The 14,066-nt window shown below is 36.5% G+C and overlaps 2 protein-coding genes and 1 long non-coding RNA gene across 10 annotated transcripts in view; all 3 read left to right on the forward strand.

The window, feature by feature from the left end:
• Nucleotides 1-14,066, forward strand: part of esyt2b (extended synaptotagmin-like protein 2b) — an 846,120-nt gene that overhangs the window by 461,165 nt on the left and 370,889 nt on the right. The gene's annotated exons all lie outside the window — the stretch shown is intronic.
• The window catches only part of sorcs2 (sortilin-related VPS10 domain containing receptor 2), a 306,229-nt gene that overhangs the window by 52,538 nt on the left and 239,625 nt on the right, over nucleotides 1-14,066 (forward strand). The window lies entirely within an intron of this gene.
• On the forward strand, nucleotides 586-8,058 carry LOC147843131 (uncharacterized). The gene is made up of 2 exons (XR_015496034.1): nucleotides 586-2,453; nucleotides 3,332-8,058. It is a non-coding gene; the product is annotated as an uncharacterized LOC147843131 (long non-coding RNA).

Consider the following 14,066-nt stretch of genomic DNA (forward strand, 5'->3'; position numbering starts at 1 on the left):
CAAAAGGCTCTGATTGGTCAGCTAACATAATGTGCTGTGATTCATGGATTGGCTCCAGAAAGCATCACGCCTCTAATTTATGCAAGTAACCTGAAGCATTTGTGATCTCACTAACCTGGATGTATTTTTTGTAGTCTCTATTTTTTTGTAGTTTTCCTGCCCAATTGGGCGATTTTAAATTTGATTGTGCGGGTAATAAATGGCATTGGCAAGTTAACAAAATTTGGGCGGTTTTGAAACGTACATTTTATATGCAACTTATTTAACAAACATAACTGTGTGCTCCTACTCTATTCAGTTTGTAGTGACCAGTGCATACCGCAAACAGCGTGGGTTCATGCGTGGGGTTCAAAAGGAGTTGAAGGAAAGTTGTATCAAAATCTGATTCCCCAACAAATCTGACTCCTCTCTCTATCCAGTTATATTGTGCTTCTGTGACTGCTGGTGTTGGTTGCTGTATGGTTAGAAATTATGACAGTTAAAGTAACTAGGTTAATTTCGATTTGAATGAATTAAATAAAAAAAATATATATATTAATCTAATATTTTGGATTTTTTTTGTGCATTGGGTTTTGGACAGCTTTTGGGCTTGAAAAAGTCGGCTGTATCTGGCAACACTGTTTGTCAGACCTTGACAGGAACTTTGTCAGTACACAGTTTACAATGAAAGTGTTTCTGACCTTGCATACATATCAGCCTGTTGTTGGAGATCCCAAAAAACTAAATATGGCATTTTTAATGCAAAATTGTGGCTCTCTAATGTCACGATCAAGCATAATGTGAATTTTATTATTCTTATATCAACATATTACTTTAGAAAAGAAACTGTGATACGTTATTTTCAAAGCCCTTTGATTCATGTAAAAACAAATTGTGTGAGATTGCATTAATTGTTCAACATGATATTTACTATTTATTTAATACCGATCATAGTCATAGTTAAAAAATAATAAAACATGTATACGAAATATGCATTATATATAACTAATGACTTTAAATATTTATTTCAAAAAATGATTTAACTATTATAATGAGCTAATTGTAAAACGGACAGAGAGAACAGATATTCATTATTCATCATCATTCGTATGCATAATTAATTATTCATTGTTTGCATGTTGGTGTCAAACAACAGAGGAAAAAAGAGTGAGCTAAACCATCCTGTTAAGATCTGCTTTTTGATTGACAGTTTGTTGTGAGTAACACTCGTCATGTGAGTCTAAGTATGTGTGACTAATCTATCTGTCAATAGTTACTCATTTATTTTACCATTAATAGACATCGTGCTTCCACCAGGCAGCATATACGTCTACCCTGTCATGATGCAGAGTGTGTGTGTGTGTGTGTGTGTGTTTATGTGTGAGCGTCTCAGATTTGGACTGTTTTCACTTTAATGAGGCCACATGAATACCTGCACTTGACCTTCAAAAGAGCTGCTGACAGATTCATCTCTGTCTCTCCTGCTCACACAGACATGCATTACATTTACAGAGAACTGACACATTTTTTCTGACACAAGCGTTACTGATCTTAGTCTTGTAGGTTTCCCAGAGGGACACTGATTATTTGAACATTCCATAGCTGTACTTCAGTTGTTTTTTTTTTTTCTTTTAGTACATAATATTGTCAAAGCATTTCTTGAGTGATTAATTTTGGCAAGCATGTTTCAGGGAGGTACATATTGTAAAAGGGAATGTAACAAGCTTTTTATGAACAACATTTTGCCATCAATTTCACTGTTAAGATTTAATAGTTTGGAATGCATGTATAATTTGAGTAGGTACTGAACTATATTTTTTGGAAAAAGTGTTTGATATATAGTTAATATGGGTAGTGTGAATGAAATGTGTACATTTGCCATGATGTTTCATGTCTTTCACTTCCATTCATAAATCCATTACTGTGACCTCATGTGAAGGACATTCAAAGTGTCCTTCAAATGTCCACTTAAGTATCTCATCTACCATAGTAGGTCATTTAGGTTGGTTTTTGCCTATTATTTTCAAATATATTGAATTTAAACATGGTACATGGCTCATGTACTGTTTTACAATTACATTACATTTAAACATTTAGCAGACGATTTTATCCAAAGCGACTTTCACCCATGAAAACACACTAAGGGAGCAGTTGGGTGTTCAGTGATTTGCTCAGGGGAATCACCTCAGCAGTGGCATGAGGTGGATATTTCAACCAAAAATCCCTGCTGGTACCAAACCTGTGACCTTTGGAGCGCAAGTTCAACTCTCTAACCATTGCCCATTTTCAACATGCATAGTATATAGTATAGATAGCATATACACTCATTGGCCAATTTATAAGGTACATCTTACTAGTACCAGGTTGGACCCTGTTTACCTTTAGAAAGATTTGCAGATTTGTCGGCTGCACATACATCATGCGAATCTCCCATTCCACCACATCCCAAAGGTGCTCTATTAGATTGAAATCTGGTGACTGTGGAGGCCATTTGTGTACAGTGAACTCATTGTCATGTTCAAGAAACCAGAGATGAGATGATTCATGCTTTATGACATGGTGCGTTATCCTGCTGGAAGAAGACATCAGAAGATGGGTACACTGTGGTCATAAAGGTATGGACAGGGTCAGCAACAATACTTAGGTAGGCTGTGGCATCGACATGATGCTCAATTGGTACTAAATGACCCAAAGTGGATCAAAAATACAGTATATCCCCCACACACATCACTACCATCAGCCTGAACCATTGATACAAGGCAGGATGGATCCATGCTTTCATGTTGTCGATGCCAAATTCTGACCCTACCATCCAAATGTTGCAACAGAAATGGAGACTCATCAGACCTGGCAACGTTTTTCCAATCTTCTATTGTCCAATTTTGGTGAGCCTGTGCAAATTGTAGCCTCAGTTTCCTGTTCTTAGCTGACAAGAGTGGTACCCGGTGTGGTTTTCTGCTGCTGTAACCCATCTGCCTCAAGTTTGGAAGTGTTGTGTGTTCAGAGATGCTCTTCTACATTTAAACGAGTGGTTAATTGAGTTACTAATGATGGTTGTGCGTGAAAATTCCAATAGATCAGCAGTTTCTAAAATACACAGACCAACCTGTCTGCCAACAACCATGCTATGTTCAAAGTCACTTAAACCACCTTTCTTCCTCATTCTGATGCTCAGTTTGAACTGCAGCAGATCGTCTTGACCATGTCTACATGCCTAAATACATTGAGTTGCTGCCATGTGATTGACTGATTAGACTTTTGCTTTAATGGGCAGTTGGACAGGTGTACCTAATAAAGTGACTGGTGAGTGTAATACTGTATATAGTACATTAGTATACAGTTTTGGATGCAGCATTAGTTTCCAATTATTTTGTTTTATGTCATCAAACTGATATCAGACAGACTTCTTTGACAGCATCACAATATATCATCAAGTAGAAAAAAATAGAGAGCGCTGGTGATAAGGGAATTTTTGCTCACTATAGTTGTAACTTCTCACTGGAAAAGCCCTAAAAAAGAGGAGAAGGTTGACCAAAAACATATATTTACACACAAAATGATACCAATATGACACCTTCAGATGCCGTGTTGATTTTTTGGCTCAACTGTCAGAAATGGAAAGCACAGGATTGTGGGATATGCAAAGCAGAGAACATCGATCCTGCCTTCAAAAATCAGACGGAACCTCTTGAGACAGAAAGTGAAGTAGAATTTATATTATGACATATCTTGATGTCTTCCTGGCTTAGAATCCTGACTAATAATGTAGCGTTTTAAAGCTTTTGGATGCAGCCATTATAAATATTAGCCTTATGAAAAAGAACCATTTAGCCGTGTAATGCCAAAGTTACTTATGAAACAGGCAGGCTCTAAGCTCATGTTATTGACAGCCAACGTCAGGCTCCATAATTACTGCAGGGAAGCCCCCAGCACACCACTATCTCACACCTGAAGCCCCTGTGTGCCCCCCTTAAACAGACACTAATGAGGAGATCATTAATTAAGGCCAAAATGAGCAACTCTGAGCTCTTGCACCATGAGGAAATCAATTAAAGGTTACACACTTGCTTAATTAGGCTGTCAGAAATGGGGATAGAGACACCCACAACACAGGCCTCTGGAGATAGTAAAGAGACCCCCTTTTTCTACCTCCAGAGGCCTGTGTTGTGGGTGTCTCTATCCCTATTTCTGACAGCCTAATTGTAATTCTAGCCTTTTGTGAGCACTTAGATGCTGACTCTGTTACTACTATTTAAATGTTGTCATGGAGAGATTTAAACAGTCCTAACCTGCTGCTGATGATGAAATCCTGCTACTTGTGATTCTGCCACATCGACTGATTAATTATGAAAGATGGGTGACCAGTTAATTGGCTCCCTGAAATATTTCACAGTTATTCCCTGTCATGTTTTAATTGCAAATCAACATGAAGATCATAAAATGAGTTGTGCACCGGTGCTGAATTATTGTTGTGGTTTCTTTTAGTAAAAGTAAAATAAAAACTGAATGTTGCAAGATATCTTAGGAGTAGAGATGCATAGATTTATTAGCCACTGGAACTTAAAACTATCGCCACAAAGTAAAATCAAACAAAGCAAAAAAATAAAAAATGTGTCATAACTAATCAATGGTTTATTATTTAACTGCAGGAAGATACAGAGTTGTACAATGTTTGTTGAAAAATCCAACATTTTCCTCTGGGTAAAATAATCAAATACTTAGGGTGCTTTCACACCTGTGAATCAACTCAGTTGTTCTGAAACAGAGACATCAAATGTTACATTGTTGCTCTTTGCTCTTGGTGCGGTTGGCTTTCACACTGCAAAGTTTCTAATCGGACCAAAAGAGCTAAAACAAGTCACGTGCGAGTAAACTCTCTTCACATTGCTCAGAGTGCTGAGCGGGACTCTGCAAAATAAATCCAAATTTAGAAGAAACTATCCAAATTTCTAAATCCAAATTTAGAAGAAACTATGAAATTCTGCAACCAAAAACATGGATATTATTATTCTTATTACTTATGCTTATTGCTTAAATGATTACTACACTTACAGGTTCTTTTTCAGCACTGGAAAAAAGGGTGGCTGGTCATCCTGTTTGTGTAAATTATAAAGTCCAATTTCCATGAAAGTTCTCCCATTGGCAAAAATTCTGCATTGTATGAGCTTATACAACAGCTATAATCGTACCTCGTACACCTGACTTAAAGGTTCAAGTCAACCTGGAATAGTTTTTTTGATATTTTAACATATGTGTGTGTGTGTGTTGAACATCAGTTAAGAAAAAGTTAGCACCTGTCAGCTTTAATTGTGGATGATTTTGAGCATTTGTCAGCTAATCGTATCTTCCTGATGTAAAATATTTTAGGGCGGGATTAAAATCGGTCACCTAGCGCGCAACCCCTACTGGAGTAATGTCACGTCGGTTTCCCATTATTATTCATAGCTGAGTTTTCTTATCCTATGAGAAGACCCTGCTTCTTAATTATTCATGAGAGCACATGGTTTTCCGAAGGCAAGGCAGGCCTGCCAAGCTGTGAGACCCAATGGCTGGGTGAGACCGCGTCCAAGGGTTGCATGTGTTTGTTTCCATGATCCACATTTTTTTTCCTCAACAATGCTGTCCAGGCTGGTTGTAACGTTGGGGAGTGACACATACAACTGAAGGTAAGATCCAATATGCAGGTTTATTCACAGTCAGGCAAGCGGTGGTCAACACAGGTGCAAACAGGTATGTGAGGACAATCCAGAATCACAGTCGAATACAGGCAAGAGGTCAGAAAGGCAGGCGGCAGGCAAAGACAAAGAGGCTAACAAGGCTAACGGTCGGTACACAAGATAACTAGACTGGGAAACGCGTTGTAATGCTACTGTGACAGATAACAAGACTCGGCAAACTGAAGGGGTGAATGTGTGGCTTAAATAGTGTGTGTTAATCAGTCTCTGACAATCCTCAGGTGGTGTGAATGTAATCAGTCTAGATGAGGAAGCATGTGTGAGTGTGACCAGAGTGCATGTATGAATATGTAGTCCAGAAATGGCAGATTTGTAGTCCATGGTTATTGTAGAACAAGGTTCTTATGGGAAATGATCGCTGGTAATCGTGTACTGGAACAGCAAAGCTGTTGGTTTGCAGCAAGCATTTTTTGTTGGGAGAGCTGTACGAGAATTTGAGAATGGTGTACTTTGTCTTTTATCAGTTGAGTTCGTTACCTTTCAGGCATCACCTATATCATGCTTCTGCATTTGCCTATTTTAAATTCTCGATTACCGGCAGGGCTAACGGTTGAAAAAGATAGAGATAGAGACCTGCTGCACTGCTATCCACTGTGTCTTCATTCAGACCCAGGGATTGAGAAGGAGAGAAGTCATTTATAGTGTTTATATGAACATGATTATCTTTATGATGATATAACAAATTGTGGTTGTGTTTATGAAATTACTTATAACATATGTAGCAAGGCATTAAATTTCTTAGGTTTTATTTCTTTGCATTTTAACTTTGTAAACTATAAGATTATGGCTCTCCTCATGGTTCGTGTCTGACTTTGTGAGCTGACTGACAGTTGTTCTCTCCCCTCTTTTTCCCCTGCTCTGCCGGCCATGCCCACTCTACCCTCTGCTCGCAGCGCTCCATGCCCATCATGAAGCAATTTTTTTTTTTAATTCAGAGGTAGACTTGAACTGAAAGAGAGGGGTTTCAAGGTCCTCTAAAGGATGTAGAGCCCACCGAAAACATGTCAACTTTCATAAGTCATCAAGCCTCTATAAATTACAGCATTTTACTTCAAAATTAAAATAGTAAGATGGCCAGAATGACTGAATACCATTCGATTCTGTAAGCTGTGCTGGATATAAACAAAAATTTTCAGAAATCTTAACCAGTAGGTGGAACATGCTCTGTGTAACACGTACCAGGTTTGATCTGCATTCTGTAATTACACTGAATAACCCATTAAATTAACATTAGACAGTGATTCATCAAAATTGTATTAGTCAGAAGTGTTTTATTAATATTAGTCAAAAGCATTTGTAAAGTGCACTCCTGTTTATGAGATACTGTAAGGTTCAATTCCTTCCCAGTTTTGTCTCATGAGAAGTGGATTGTGCATCTGCCTGCTACTGCATTCAACACATCACATATTGCTGTGATCAATTTTAATATGCCACACATTCCTCCACTGGTTCCCTCTCTCAGTGCGGCATTTGTGGTTAAGTCTTTTGTAAGTCTGTAGTTTAATGCGACCCTCTCTGCACCACATAAAACATCACAGTCTTCTGAATTGGGATACAATTTATTGCAACACTGCACTAATAATATACTGCTTTGTGCTTCATATTTTGGTTGTAGGTGAGTTTTTTTTCTGTATTGATCTGTAGCATGCAGAGCTTTCGGCTGGGTCTAGAGACAACCAGCCTTCATAAAACATTTGGTGGATGGTGGAGGTTTGCTGCTGTAGGTAAAAAAAGAAAATTTTGCCTTGTTCGTTGCAGATGTGCCACATAAATGATTACAACTTAAATTACACATGTAAAAAGTTTGCTGTAGAGTTTTACAAAAGGCAAGTTCTGTTTAAGGCTTTGATTTAGTTAAGCAAATATGTAAGAGTTTAGGATTGTTTATCATATTGCCTTTGTCACTGGTTCAAGTGCTCGCAAAAATCACTGCGATTCATGTAAAATGACAGAATGGACCTTACAGTTAAGGAGAAAACAATATACCTTAGTTTTCATTTTTAAAGCTTTAGTTAGTAAATTACCACAATATAAATCTAATTTGCTACTGATTTAAATAAATCTAATTTGCTAAATTTGTACTGTTTAAATACTTACAATACCAGATTAGTAGAAATACTCTTACTTAAGATGCTGTTTCAGGTCGATATGCATTCTCTAAATATGTTCCAAATGTATAGAATGAGCTTCAACATATCTTACATATGAAATCCGTACCATCTATCGCTATATTTGAAAATATTTTAAAGACTGTCAATTAAGAAATGTGTATGTTTTAACAATTGATTATGGTTTGTACAATTTTTGTGTGTATGACATGTTTTTTTTTTTTTTTTTTTTTATAACTGTTCTATGCTGCCTGTCTTGACCAAGACTCCCTGGTAGAAGAGATAATGTATTTCAATTAGACATTCCTTTTAAAATAATTAAATAAATAAATACAGAGTCTAGGATTAGAGTTTTATTACAGTACTATGTTCCTGCCATGTTAAATATTTGGTAACATATTTTTACTCTAACTGATGCACCATGTAGCTTTTTATCTGTTAAAAAGCCATGTCAGAAGATGTATCCATCTCAATGTCTTGAGATGTTCTAGAGTAGACAGTGGTTCTCCTCAAGGTCAGATAATAGAGATGCTCTCATCATAAATGCAAAATCTTTGCCAAAATGATCTCTTGATGAAAATAAACTTTCTAACATTGCAAATGGGTTGTTGCCATGATGAATGTACACCATAATCAAAGCTAAATATTATACTAAATATGGTCATTATCTGTCCTTGAGCAGAGGCACTCTGTAAAATCTCAGTCGGGGTTCGGGTCAATTGCTGGTCAGTTCATCTGTCAAAATAACCCCTCATTCATCCTTTAAGGCTGATGAATATTTGCATTATCAACCTAGATTATATTTCGACATGGTTATTTAAGAAATAAATCTGGGTAACAAGGTTGCATTAAGCTCTGGAAGCTGTGAATAGAAAATAAAACAGCTCATATAATTTTAGTTTGACCTCTTAATGATGATGATCAGCATTTTCTGAAGGTTAAACACGTCCTTTCACAGACCGTTTGTTGCGAGACCTAGTTTTCTGAGGAAAGTGCCTATTATCTGTAACACTGAAGGCCTTTATTAAGAAGGCGTGTTTATCTTTGTATTAATTTTAAAAAATCCAACAACCTTGTGAATAATTTTCAGTGTTCCTGTGTTAATTATCAAAAGTTGTTTTATGTAAAATAGTTCTTTTGTTTTTTCTTTATGACCTCCTTGCAGAGTACAGAGAAAATGTCCAATATTGTCCTGTCAGCAGTTATGATTATTAGGGTCACACTGGGTTAACTGTCCAGTGATCTCTGATCTCCCCGGCAATGGAAGATTAATCATGAAATACAGCAGTTTTCTTCATTTTTGACTCCTCCTTCACCTCCTTTGTTTCAAATATCACCTTCTACACTTTTTATTACCCTCAGCCAGGTCGGAGCGTTTCATTTTTCACATTATCTTTTCTTTCTGTTTTGTTACAGTGTGTGCTGCCACGCAGCAGCACTAAAATGTACTTATTGATGGCTTTCTGGAGATCTTCAATGATATCTTTGTTCTTTGTGTAAAAGACTATGCAGGTTCTTTTTTAATCAATTATGCATGTGACAGTATGCAATCACAATCTTGATGAAGCTGATGAATTATGCAGGCTCATCTAATTAAATCTCTCTCCCGATTTATCTTTTCTAGCTCACTTAATCTTGGTTTATTCCAATCTCTTGACATCTCTTTTGCTCTTTATCATCATATAACCTTATCTTTTTCACAACGAGGGAGTGGCTGATTCTTTTGTTTATTATTGTTAGATATCTTGCATGGGCTGCTTTGTCTTGAAATTAATTATTCAAAATAATTGTTGTGGCTTAACGCAATTATAGTCACAGCCTTATTTAATTATATTAACAGGAAAATGACTAGAAAGCAAGTCAGAGAGAGGAACTCCTTAACATTCATAATAACTACATTCATGTTACAAAACTTTTTTTTTTAAACATGTGCCTAGTAGGGCTTCACGATATTGGAAAAAACTGACAATGCAATTTTTCATTTACTACGATATACAGTAGTCAACATTTGAAGTGGATCAAAAAAGCCTAAGACCTAAAACAAGAACGGCCATTCTTCACTAATTTATGCACAACTTTGATGAAAGGTTTTGATCCACTTCAAATGTTGAATACTGTATATTGCAATATAAATGCAATTTCAGCAAATGAATTGAATACCTGGTAAAGAATTCAGAATTTAGATGGATTGGGATTATTCTGTAGGGGACCATTTCTGCATTAAATCTCATTTTAAAACTGACAAGCAAAGTTATACAACAGAAAAAAATATGCAAATAAACAATGATTTATGATTTTCTAGGGAATTAAACAGTAATAGAAATTAAATAATCACAGTAAAAAAAAATAATAATAACAATAATAATAATAATAATAATAATAATAATAATAATAATACCACCAACAGTACTAACACAACTGTATCGTTTTGAGTGCATAATTATAATATGTAAAATTAATGTTGTAAAAGCTACAAACACATCATTTATTTTGCCCAAAAGACTTAACTTTGCTTCAAAATCTTAAGTCAGGTCCTTAAAACACATGCAAAATATAAACTTAAGCTAATAAACTAAGGTTAAAATTTGAAATTACTTCACTATGTTGGTAACTGTAGTGTCTGTTCAACTATAAAATTGTAATGTGAATGGGACGCTGGACAAAGGAGTGCGGATCCAAATGCAGGTTCAATTTTAAAAATACTCAGACAATGTATGGTCAATACAGGGGTAAATGGGTATATCCAGATAATCCGGAGTCGTAAACAAATAACAGGTGAGTGGTCAGAAGGCAGGTTGAAAACAATGTAAAACAAACAAGTCGATGTTCTAATAAGGCAAGGAAAACTTGTCGTAATGTTCACAATATTGTAACAAGACTCAGCACGTGTGCATGTGTGCTGTGTATTTAGTCCTTGTAATTAGTCTATAATGATCCTCTGGCTGTGAGTGTGTGCAATCAGCAGAATCTGGAACAGGTGCATGTGAACAGACTGGAACTTGTAGTCCACATAATGGTGAATTTGTAGTCCGTAGTCAGGATTAGATTGCTGGTGATTGTGACAAATGTCAACTTCATTCCAGATCCCTCTGATGTGACTAGTGCGGACTCGCACATGCGATATCAATGCAGCCCTAGTACCTATATAATGAAAATCCTTTGAATGTGCCCATCAGACAAAATGTGCTAGAGACTTCTTTTTGTTACTGGAATAAAATAAGAACAAGCTTCCTCATGAGTCTGATTACTTGCAAGGGTTCAAGTGTTTTTTGTTTTTTTGTGTGATCACACCTGCATGTTTTTCCCCCCAGACATTTAGCTGGGTGTAGATAAGAGCTCTTTTGATTCTCTGTTTTTCTTTCCTACCTACAGTAACCAATAGTGACAGCTGCAATTCTGTCTGACTGAAACGATAAATGCAGTGAATGAGGGTCACTCTTTCTCTTCCTATATATATCACATATACACATGTATCTATCTGAACCTTCACCTTCTTTTTGTAAACGTTATTATTTCCTTTAATCTGCCAGTTCTTTTCATTTCTTATTTAATTTTATTCTTTTCACACATTCCTCACACCCTTTTATGCTTTCATTTCCATTCATCTGCTCTTAAACCAATTCGTTTCCCTGCCTCTACTACAGTATTTCAGCTCCTGCAGTTCCCTGTCTCTGCAGTTATTTTATTTTAGATATCTGTTTTGTTGACACTTCTTTTCGTGTGTGTGGCGTTCTGTTATACTCTTTGTTCTAAATCTTTGCTTGTATTTTTGTTTTTGTTTATGTAAATGATTTAAACAGTTTTAAATCAACAGAAGAGTGGCAGAATGGTAGAAAATTTCTATGTTAATTGGGGTCAAAACCAGGTGCTTCTGAGTGTTTGTGTGAATGCAAGAGTGTATGGGTGTTTCTCAGTGATGGGTTTTGGTTGGGAGGGTATCCGCTGCGTAAAACATATGCTGGAGTAGTTAGTGGTTCATTCTGCTGTAATGACCCCTGATAATTAGGCACTAAGCTGAAGAAAAATGAGTGAATGAAAGAATGAATGTTGCCAGTACATTTCTGTAAAGTTGCTAAATGGTATTTTAGCTTAATAGTACGGTTATTTACTAGCTCAAGTCATCATCAAGTTTATCATACAATGCTCTAGTCACCCAGTTCCCTTTTTTCTATAAAAGATAATAGTTTTTATTATTATTTAATTATTGTCTATAACCTGAATTAAATATTTATTGTAGTTTAAGAGTTTGTATGTTTATCCCTTATCTCTACATCTGCTTTAAAGGGGCATTATTATGCTTTTTCACATTTAAAATTTTAGTCAGTGTGTAGTGTGCATGTCTGGGCATAAAAAAAGGTCTACAATGTTACAAATATCAAAATCCACTCTAAAGGGAAATATTTTGTATAGTTTTCAATTACTACAATGAAGCTCATTTGGACTACATGCATTGTTTTCTGTGCCTTGTGATTTCACAATAGCTGTCCATAGAAAACACTGAAATGAATCCCGCCAAGAAAATGGTTGGTGGGTGGGGAGGTTCTGCATAATACTTCTTAATATTCTCAGCTGAAATATCAGATGCTCTGATCCCCAAATGTGTATACATCGTTTAAAGCACTTCATAATAATCATATTCATTGGTCTATAATGGGTGATAGGTGCTGCAATGTTAGTCTGCACTGCCTTGGAGAAATACATAATGGCCTTACACGTAAACTCACCAACTTCTCCCAAGATTTGTAAAAGTAAATGACTGTTTAACTGGGAGAAGAACAGAGTAAATGTTTGAGTTTCCTAAACAGCATGTGTCTGTTAGACATTGTCAGATTACGCGTAAAATGATTATATTTGCCATCTTCTGTAGACATCAGCAAAAGAGTTACTATACCAGAGCAAAACCTGCTGCTTTGGCAAGGGATGTGGCAGTACTGAAACACAATCTAAGCTGTTTGCCAGTCACAACACACTGGGACAGATATCCAATCACACCCGATTGAGTTTTTCGTAAGGTGGGCCTTCATCAAACCCGGAACTAATCAAATCATTTGTGCCAATTAGGACAAAATGGATTCTAATATTATCAATTATGTTAAAAATGTGGTTTTCTAACTAACAAGCATGGCCTACAGTAGTACACCCAAAAACTAAATCAAGACTTTGTGAAAGAATATAATAGAGCTCTTTTAAACCAGATGCCTTCATTATTAACATTATAAACTGCTTACTCAAACTCAAACAACCAAAAATTGTCCAAAAAGGCTTATAATAACTGGACAAGGCAAAACTGCACGTGTGTGCTCTGTAAAACAGCCATGCACATAACGAATTACCAAAAACAATGTTTTGTTGATGGTTCAGTTAAAATTGAGGAACAGCTAGTACTTTGTTGCTATAATATTACTTTGGTCAAAGTATTGCATACCAAACATGTGAGGTGCCAGAACATTGCTGTGGTTACCTTTCAATATCAAGAATGAGTCAAGATTACTGACTCATACTGTTAGAGGATTCACTTTTATATTTAAATGCGATTGTTCTGAAACATCACAGTGTGTCCATGGCCTCTGCCTTTTCAGGTATATTTCTGTTGAGAACACGATGCAGTGTTCCATTCTCTCTTCATCGCAGATGCACACAAATAGTTTCCTCTTGCCTGCGATCCACACAATGGGTCCTTTTATCAATGCAGCCTGTGTCGACAAAGCTCTTGTTCCTTCAGCTCACCTACAGCTGCGATTGACCTCTGTTAAATGGATTCTTACTCTGGTTGTGCAGCATTGTCTGATGTCCTATTGTGTAACAAATTGGTTAGAGTCAGTGGAAGATTTGATTTTCACTTTATGGCATCTGGATAGAAATGCTGATAAATAGTGACTATAGTTTTTGTCTCGCGTGCTGGAAGCTGCACTGATATTGTGGTCTAAAAGGGGTTTGCACGGCTCACTTCAGCATAACCAAAAGACTCTGCAGATTCTGCTTTAAAAGAGTTGCTACAGAACTTTTCAGGGAATGGCTGTAATAAAAAGCAAACCTGTTTTAGATCAAAGTTGAATGCCCACTGAAAGACACCATCCAAGTATGAAACAAGATCTTGGTAAAGTTATCCAACCAGTGTTTTAAAGGGCGAGCCAGATGAAGGAAAGCCAATAAAGAATATGGAGCTCCTTTGTAAATCATTAATAATGTGGAAACTATCACAGTTACAGGCCAACAACTGCGTGTAACCCATCCCGAATGTCCA

This window comes from Danio rerio, chromosome 7 (assembly GCF_052040795.2).
Source record: "Danio rerio strain M-AB ecotype USA chromosome 7, GRCz13ab, whole genome shotgun sequence".
Classification (NCBI taxonomy): Eukaryota; Metazoa; Chordata; class Actinopteri; order Cypriniformes; family Danionidae; genus Danio; species Danio rerio.